This window comes from Neovison vison, chromosome 8 (assembly GCF_020171115.1).
Source record: "Neovison vison isolate M4711 chromosome 8, ASM_NN_V1, whole genome shotgun sequence".
In the NCBI taxonomy this organism is placed as follows: Eukaryota; Metazoa; Chordata; class Mammalia; order Carnivora; family Mustelidae; genus Neogale; species Neogale vison.
In genome coordinates this window covers 87,418,307-87,427,348 of record NC_058098.1, presented here as the reverse complement: position 1 = coordinate 87,427,348, position 9,042 = coordinate 87,418,307, and the positions used below count along the sequence as shown (strand labels likewise).

Sequence of the window (9,042 nt, the reverse complement as noted above, 5' to 3'; positions counted from 1 at the left end):
CTGGATCTACCATTTCTTAGTTGGGTGACTGGGCAATATGTTAGCCTCTGCGAGACTTAATCTTCTCATCTGTAAAATGGATAAAATGACAGTGTCTAATCATAGAGTGGCTGTAGGAACTGAATGAAAGAATGTTTGGAAAATGCTTAGCAAAGCCAAGCACATAGAAAGGGCTTCATAAATACTAACCAGTATCATCAGAAGTTGACAAAAAAACTTTATGTACAATCATACTCTAAATATATGATGAGAAAGAAAAGAATCTGAATTGCCAGCTGTAGGGGTAGAGTTAAAAGAACAATAGCATAGCCATTCAAGGACATAGCAACCTTTAATTTAATGATTGTGTTTGGCTTGTAGAACTCTAAAATATATATATTTATGAGAAGTATGCAATAACATGGAAGAATACCTCTATAATCAAAATGACCTGTTTCAGAAACTTCAGATATAAAAAAAAAAAAATCACATCTCTTTCATTATTGAAATTAAAGGGGCACCTGGGTGGCTCAGTGAGTTAAAGCCTCTGTCTTCGGCTCAGATCATGATCCCAGGGTTCTGGGTTCGAGCCTCGAATCAGGCTCCCTGCTCAGCGGGGAGCCTGCTTCCTCCTCTCTCTGCCTGCCTCTCTGCCTACTTGTAATCTCTGTCTGTCAAATAAACAGGGACACCTGGGTGGCTTAGTTGGTTAAGCGGATGCCTTTGGCTCAGGTCATGATCCCAATGTCCCAGGATTGAGTCCCACATCGGGCTCCTTGCTCGGCAGGGATCCTGCTTCTCTCTCTCTCTCTGCCTGTCACTCTGTCTGCCTGTGCTTGTGTGCACTCTCTCTCTCTCTCTCTCTCTCTCTGACAAATAAATAAATAAAATCTTTAAAAAACAACAACAACAAATTTCTTATATATGATAACATGAAGCTAAGACATCATTAAAAGTGTGTGTTCTTATTGTTTACTTAGGGAATACTTTATTAGTCTCCCTTGCAAAATTGAGAGGGCTGATACATGAATATCATAAAAATGGAAATAAAGTCCTCTAATGGGGCAAAGGCCACTCTAAGAGATGTACTCGGTTACTCCATTACCTTCTGTCATTAGCAAATTTGGTTGTTCACAAGTATTAGGTTCTTTCTAGTAAACATGGGTAACATCCAATAGTTAGAGGTGGACAGAATCTATAGATCCCTTCCCTTGCCATTTGATTAAAATGAAATTAAGTCTCTTTGCTGTGCAAAAGCTTTTGATTTTGATGAAATCCCAAAAATTCATTTTTGCCCTTGCTTCCCTTGCCTTTGACCCAGACCAAAGTCTGCTGTATACACACTCATTCATTTAGCAAGCAGGCCCCCAAACACTCACACAACCTAGTCTATAAACTTGAAGAAGATGCAGCTTTCTGTCTTCTTCGAAAATTTTAGGTTCACCAAAGGCAAACATGACAATAATCTAGCAACAGGTCTCAGGTTCTTTATAATTACATTCATGAGACCTTATAATTCATGAGAATACTCAGATCAATGACTGAGCACAGCACCGCTTCAGAATGAAACCTCTGGCACCATTTTGAAGGTATAGAGTATGAACTAAATTCCTATGCCCCATTTCTGCAATATTTCAATCCATTTATCTTGAACACCACTTCCTTCTCCTGTGAAAACTGACAAAGCCCCTAGTGTTGATTAGGTATAAAGATAGCTGAAGCAGGGGCGCCTGGGTGGCTCAGTGGGTTAGGCCGCTGCCTTCGGCTCAGGTCATGATCTCAGGGTCCTGGGATCGAGTCCCGCATCGGGCTCTCTGCTCAGCAGGGAGCCTGCTTCCCTCTCTCTCTCTCTGCCTGCCTCTCCATCTACTTGTGATTTCTCTCTGTCAAATAAATAAATAAAATCTTTAAAAAAAAAAAAAAAAGATAGCTGAAGCAGGGGTGCCTGAGTGGCTCAGTTGGTTGAGCGTCCAACTCTTGATTTCAGCTCAGGCATGATCTCAGAATTGTGAGATCAAGCCCCGCATCAGGTTCCACACTCAGTGGGGAGTCTTCTTGAGATTTCTTTCCTATCCCTCTCCCATTGCCCCCCCCACTCTCATGCACATACTCTCTCTCTGTAAAATAAATAAACCCTTAAAAGAAAAAAAGGACAGCTGAAGTCTACCTCTGTTGTGTGGTCTTCTGATTAGAAGCTTTCAAAACACTAACTACCCACCCCAGACATGTATGCTCCATCTTAGGGTAAAAGACTGTCCCTAGGATACAGGCAAAAATAAATTTACTTACAAACACACACATATCACGTATACCAACATAAGGGTGTGTTTGTGTGTACGCATACACATAGAAGTATACAGATAATTAGGTAGCTCTAGATATAAATATATAAAGTCAGGCTATCTGTGTCAAAGTATTTTGAAGTAAATTATAGGCAACAAAATAGTGCCCTCATATTAAAAACAAAAAGGCTTTAAAATCCAAATAAAAGAAGGAGGTAAGTGTGGGATACTTAAAAGTCTTCGTTTGTTTCATTTTCAGGGATGAGTTTTAAAATCGTTTCATTTGAAAGAAGCCTGAATACATTAGACACGTAGGGAAATAATCCCACTGTTAGTATAATCACTTACATCTGTCAAATGTGCCCTGATGTATAATATGCTTTCTTTTATTCCAGAGGATCCCAAAGAAACAAAACTTTAGATGAAATTGCAAAGGGAGGAAAAAGAATATTATTATCCAGTATTGAATCCTGCCAAAAAAATACAATATCCTCAAACCACTCATAGGTCAAATGATAACCATCCCATTGGATGGATGCTATAGGGGAGAAACAAACAAGTTCAAGAGAAGGATGAAGAAGGAGCCAATGGCTCCTGGGAAAATCAGGAAACAGAATCCTAGGCATCATATTCAAGCTGGGTTTTGCATAAATTTGCCTGCGTGAGAAGGGGATGTCCACCTTGACTCCCTAATCTGTCAAATGAGGAAGACAGACTGCCTGTCTCTCAGAGAAGTGAGAATTAAACTGATAAGAACAGATACTACACTTTATATTAGCCAAAAGGCCGAGAAGCGATGAGAAGTGAGAATTAAGAGGGACTTTGTATTTAAATCCTGAACATCGTATTCATATGCAGGAATCCATCTTATAAAATCAAGAAGCAGGCTGCAAAGAGATCTACACTAAGATTCAGAAGCCTTGAATCCCAACCTCAGCTCTGCCCCAGCTGACTGTATGACCCTGGGTTAGTCTCTTCTCCATTAAAGTTCTGGCGTGAGGGTCACCCATCTCTCTCTCCCAAGTAAAAGAGAAAAAAATCAAGTCTGAGGCTAGGGTGGCCTCTCCATTCTTTGCAGAGAACCAGGGGTCCTGATGAGAGCTCCCCAGTAAGGGTAAGAAGTCAAAGGCGATGCTCCATGCCACTTAGTCCCTTAATCTCCACTTTAAGCCCTATTTAAAATTCTTCAAAGTGGATCTCTGATCAGAAAGAAAATGTTGGGGATGCCTGGTGGCTCAGTCGGTTAAGTGGCTGCCTTCGGCTCAGGTCATGATCCCAGCATCCTGGGATCGAGTCCCACATCGGGCTCCTTGTTCTGCAGGGAGCCTGCTTCTCCCTCTGCCTCTACCTGTCACTCTGCTTTCTTGTACTCTCTCTATCTCTCTGACAAATAAATAAATAAAATCTTAAAAAAAAAAAAAAGAAAGAAAGAAAGAAAGAAAATGTTGTTTAATTTAAAAGGTTGCCTTTTGGGGCACCTGGGTGGCTTAGTGGGTTAAAGCCTCTGCCTTCAGCTCAGGTCATGATCTCAGGGTCCTTGGATGGAGCCCCACATTGGGTTCTCTGCTCAGCAGGGAGCCTGCCTCCTCCTCTCTCTCTGCCTGCCTCTCTGCCTACTTGTGATCTCTGTCTGTCAAATAAATAAATAAAATCTTTAAAAATGATAATAAATAAATAAAAGTCTGCCTTTCAGTTGATCTTAGCCAAAAGGCTGAGAAGCGATTAAAAGGCTACCTTTCAAGAACAGTTGGTGTATCCCCAAGGAGTGGCCATTTTAAAGAATATTACTAATGGGAAAGTCTTAGGTTTAAATGATAGCATCACAGGTGCTGGTTCTGGGCTCTGGAAGGTACCAGGGGCCTTACCGGCCTCAAAGCTTCTATAAAGTAAATAGATGATTGAAAAGAAGAAACTAACTAGATCCCAACAAAGTATCTGAAATGGAATCCCCCTTAAGCTAGTCACCTATGGTGCATGAGTAACAGACCACCATTTGTTCACAACATGAAGCCATTAACTGATTGTTCACTCATGCAACAAGCATTTATTGAACACCTACTATGTGCTAGCACTAGAGCAGTCACTTAGTCACCAAAAGTGAGTAAGATGTGGTCCTCATTCTCAGAGAATTCAAAACCTAGTGAGGAAACAGAGAAGTAAACAGAAGATAAGAATGCCTCATTAGGAAGGCTTCCTGGAGTACGTGGAGGGGCAGACCAGACTGCCTAGAGCAGTGTGTCTTGAATTTCACTGTGTACACAAATCTGGAGTTCCTGCTAAATGCAGATTTCTGACTCAGCGGATCTGGGGTTGGGCTTGAGATTCAGCATTTCTAGCAGGTTCCCAGGAGCATCCCAGGATGCTGCTGGTACACAGACCACAATGTGAGCAGGAAAATCAGAGAGAACACTAACAACTGAGCCAAGTCTTGGAGAATGAGTAGAAGTTAGCCAGGGTAAGAGGAAGTTAGAGGTGGGATGGGTCTCATGGCCCAGGTACAACAGTGAGGAGGTGGAGGGCTCAGGGAGGCCCAAGTGCTTCAGTTTGGCTTGAGTGGAAAGTGTGTGAGCCAAGGGTAGAGTGGAGTACAAGTTGAAAGGCACAGGGACCCATGTATGTTCAGCATAGTATTTGGACTTCATGGAAAAGATGGTGGGACCATTAAAAAATGTTTGAACTGGGAAGAGATATGATCAGATGGCATTAAAAAAAAAATCTCTCAGTCGAAAATGTAGGAAAGAGACTAGCAAGGGTTATGGGAGAGAGAGGCCAGTAAAGAGGGCATTGTTGCATTACAGAGAAATGGGTGGAATCAGGAGATAAGAGTAGAGAACACCAACACATAGTATTTCTCCACAGCTTCAAAATAACCTTCCCAAAAGTTAATTTGCTTTTGTCAATGGCTCTTAAGCACTACCAACATAATTTTGAAACTCTTCTGTCTGCATTTCAAAACATGTTCCCACCAGTTTCACCTCTATCTCTCTACTGGATGACCCTCCCTAGAAGTCATCAGCTACTCTCCTACTAACCTTCAGGGCTGAGATTCATACCTCATAAGCTCAGCCCCACCACCATGCTTAGCTCTCACTGTTTAACTCACCTGGAATGGTCCCACTGCTCCTCTCCAACTACCCACTTTCCACTGCTCCTCTAGGTCCAGAAATCAACGACCTCATTGGTAAAGCTTTACAGCCCCACTGGTCTGTGTACTGCCTGCATCATTCTGTTTGCACTCAATCTCAGAGGGCCCTGTGATTTTTAATACCTTCTTTTATTTCCTTTTGCTTTTATAAAATAATTCATCTTTCACACATGTGCCTGTAATGTATATATATAGATTAAATAAGAATAATAAAAGGAAACCTGCACACCCTCCTTTTGGGTTCAGAAATAGACACTACCAAGATATCTTCAGCTCTTGTGTGCTTCTTCTTAGTTGTCTTGTGTTTTGGTTTTTGTTTGGTTTGTTGTTGTTGTTTTACTGTGACCAATCCTAACAACACAACATAACTCAAAATGAGACCTAAGGAACATGAGACATCCTGTCTCTTTTGCTTTTTCCACAGCAATTGTCATGATATTTTCTGTGCTAAAAAATCTGGGCAAACAACCAGCCAGTATGAGTATTATTTGTGGGAAAATGAGAGCAAGTAGTTTAAATCAATCCTGCCCGGAAAAGTCCAAAGCACAGAGTCATCAACCCCTCAGCATTTAGCAGACTATCCATCCACTAAGAAGACAGACCCTCAGTGAATATTTATTTAATTGAATTCTGGTTTTACTTCATCTAGTGAATATCGCATAGATTCTGATCAACGTCAGACATAAAACTACTGCACTAAGCAAATGGTCTCCAAAGTAGGTCTCAATCCCCTCGCCCACAAGGTATGTATTTACCTATACCATTGGGGTATAGGAAGAAACATTAGAACTTTTATTTATACTTGGGTTTTTCCCAAACTTTTAAATGTTTTGATTTGGGGTTTATATCTTATAATGGCTATACCATGTAGCATGTAAGTGTATATGCAGCATGTACTACCTAGTATAACATACGGCGTAGTATACTGGGCATAGTATGCAGCATAGCAGCACATTAGGGCATGCTGCTACAGCACCATACTCACACCTAATTGGAATAGACAACAGGAAAATAAACTGAAAAACCCAAAGTCAGGTCTCCCCATTAGCTTCCAAGACTCATTCATTCATTCATTCATTTATCCATCCAAAAACATACTTTATTGATCTCCTTATGTGTGCCATGCTCTGTTGCCCAAACTGCATCAGACAGAGACAACAAAGCAGGTCACACCCTGCCCTGTCCTGCTGCCCATGGGACATGGGCTGCTTCATGGCTCAAATAACTAGTGTATAACACTGAATTGCTCAGAGTGAACACATACACAACCAAATGTGCACCTCCCCCCAATAAGAGGATGAAGATGAAAGAAATGAACCAGGCCCAGGATCCTAATCCTGATCACAAATGTTTTTGTTCATTAAGAATTTATAGCACCCACTTAATATGGCTCTTTTAGTCACACCCTTTTGAAACTACTCTCAGAAGAAAGTCCTACAGTTGATAAGGAATGCAATTTTATTTTATTTTTTAAAGACTTCCTTACTAGAGAAAGAGAGCAGGAATGCAGGGGGGAGGGGCAGAGGAAGAGGGAAACAGAGTGTCAAGCAGACGCCAAGCTGAGCATAGAGCCCAACATGGGGTTTAATCTCAAGACCCTGAGATCATGACCTGGGTCAAAACCAAGAGTTGGATGCTTAACCAACTGTGCCACCCAGGCAACCAAGGAATGTGATTTTATTTTTTTTTTTTTTTAAGATTTTTTATTTATTTATTTGACAGACAGAGATCACAAGTAGGCAGAGAGACAGGCAGAGAGAGAGAGAGAGAGAGAGGAAAACAGCCTCTCCGCTCAGCAGAGAGCCTGATGCGGGACTTGATCCCAGGACCCTGGGATCATGACCTGAGCCGAAGGCAGCGGCTTAACCCACTGAGCCACCCAGGCGCCCGGAATGTGATTTTAAATGCCCTTGCCATGGAGTAAGGTAACCTATTAAGTTTGCACTACGTTGTAAATGACTTGTATCCAATGCTCTCTAGAAAACCAGTTTTGCTGGAGGGAGAGATGGAAAAGAAATTAACACCAGAGAACGAGCCTATGGTACCTACAGGTGAAGTGAGAGGACCTTACAGATGCAAGCACAAACTTAGAAAGGAGACACCAGGCCACACTGCACCAGGACAGACAAGTTTACCTTGCCAGGTTTGCCAAGAGCTAAGTTAGGCCCAATACTTGCCCACGGGCCCCAAAACCTTAGTTACCATAGAGAATGTTAGTGCTGAAAGGAAGCAGAGACAAGTGCCTGGGATAGATAGATAGGAAAGCTCATCCAATGAGCTGTCAGCAAACCTGGTGACAGAGGCAAATATGCAAAATGAGGTTAAAAACTCTCAGCCATGTTGCCCATTTTGAAGCACTAGCTCAATTCTACATTCTGAGTGTTTTGAATCACTCCGCTCCAACTATTCCCTCCGGGTTTGGTTTGCGTTTGGTTTTGGGGTTTTGATCCTCTTTATCTTTCCCACTCTGGGTTTTTGATGTAAGATTCTTGGCACTTCTCAGAATATTGCCAGAGGTGAGGAGGCAATAGTGATGATTCTTGTCCATAATCCATCCCAGAGATGAACCTGGGAACAATGCACTGTTGTTTTGCTGGATAAAATAAGAAAGAGATTTTACTTACTCTGCAAGACTTGCAGTTTAATGTCCTATGCCAGTTTGGGGGAAAGACAGAACAATACCTAAATGTACCTTCCTACTTCCTAAGAATAAGAAATTGAAATAGCCAAGTAGTTATATTGAATCCAGACACAAGAAAAACAGTAGGCAGTATTCATCTGCAACTCACAGAAAGGTCATCAGCTCAATTGCGTGAGTTTCTGTAAAGATGTGATTTCATTTTAAACAATTCTACTTCAAAATTACTGATATTAAAACTGTTAAATCCAAATCATGAGCTCTCTTTTAAATATGTAGAGATATCATTTTAACACACTGACTTTGAAAATAATTGTATGTATATTATATATAATATATATGATATAGATGTAAATAATATACAGGCATACGTTAGAGATATTTCGGGTTTGGTTCCAGACCACCCCAATAAGGTGAATATCACAATAAAGCAAGTCAAATGAATTTTTTGGTTTCCCAGTACATATAAAAGTATGTTTACACTATACTGTAATCTATTAAATGTACAATAACACTATGTCTAAAAATAAAACGATGTATATAACTTTAATTTTAAAATACCATATTACTGGGTCGACTGGGTGGTACAGTCAGTTAAACAATCTACTCTTGGTTTCAGCTCAGGTCATGATCTCAGGATCATGAAATTGAGCTCTGCGCTTAGCAGAGCCAGCTTGAGATTCTCTCTTTGTCTCCTCTGCCCCACCCTCTCTTTTTCAAAAAAAATTTTTTTTTCTAAATAAAATACTATATTGCTAAAAATGCTAACCATCATCTGAGCTTTCAGCAAGTCATAATCTTTTTGCTGGTGGAGGGTCTTGCCTTGATATTGACGGCTGCTGCCTGCTCAGGGTGACGGCTGCTGAAAGTTGGTGTGGCTGCCACAATTTCTTAAAATAAGACAACAATAAAGTTTGCTATATCCGTGGACTTTTCCTTTTACAAACGATTTCTCTGTAGCAGATGATGCCCTTTGATAGCATCTTTTCTGCAACAGA

The 9,042-nt window shown here is 41.0% G+C and overlaps 1 pseudogene; it reads right to left on the bottom strand.

The window, feature by feature from the left end:
- Positions 1–2,928: 2,928 nt before the first annotated feature.
- On the bottom strand, positions 2,929–3,059 carry LOC122916562 (annotated as a pseudogene).
- Positions 3,060–9,042: the final 5,983 nt, after the last annotated feature.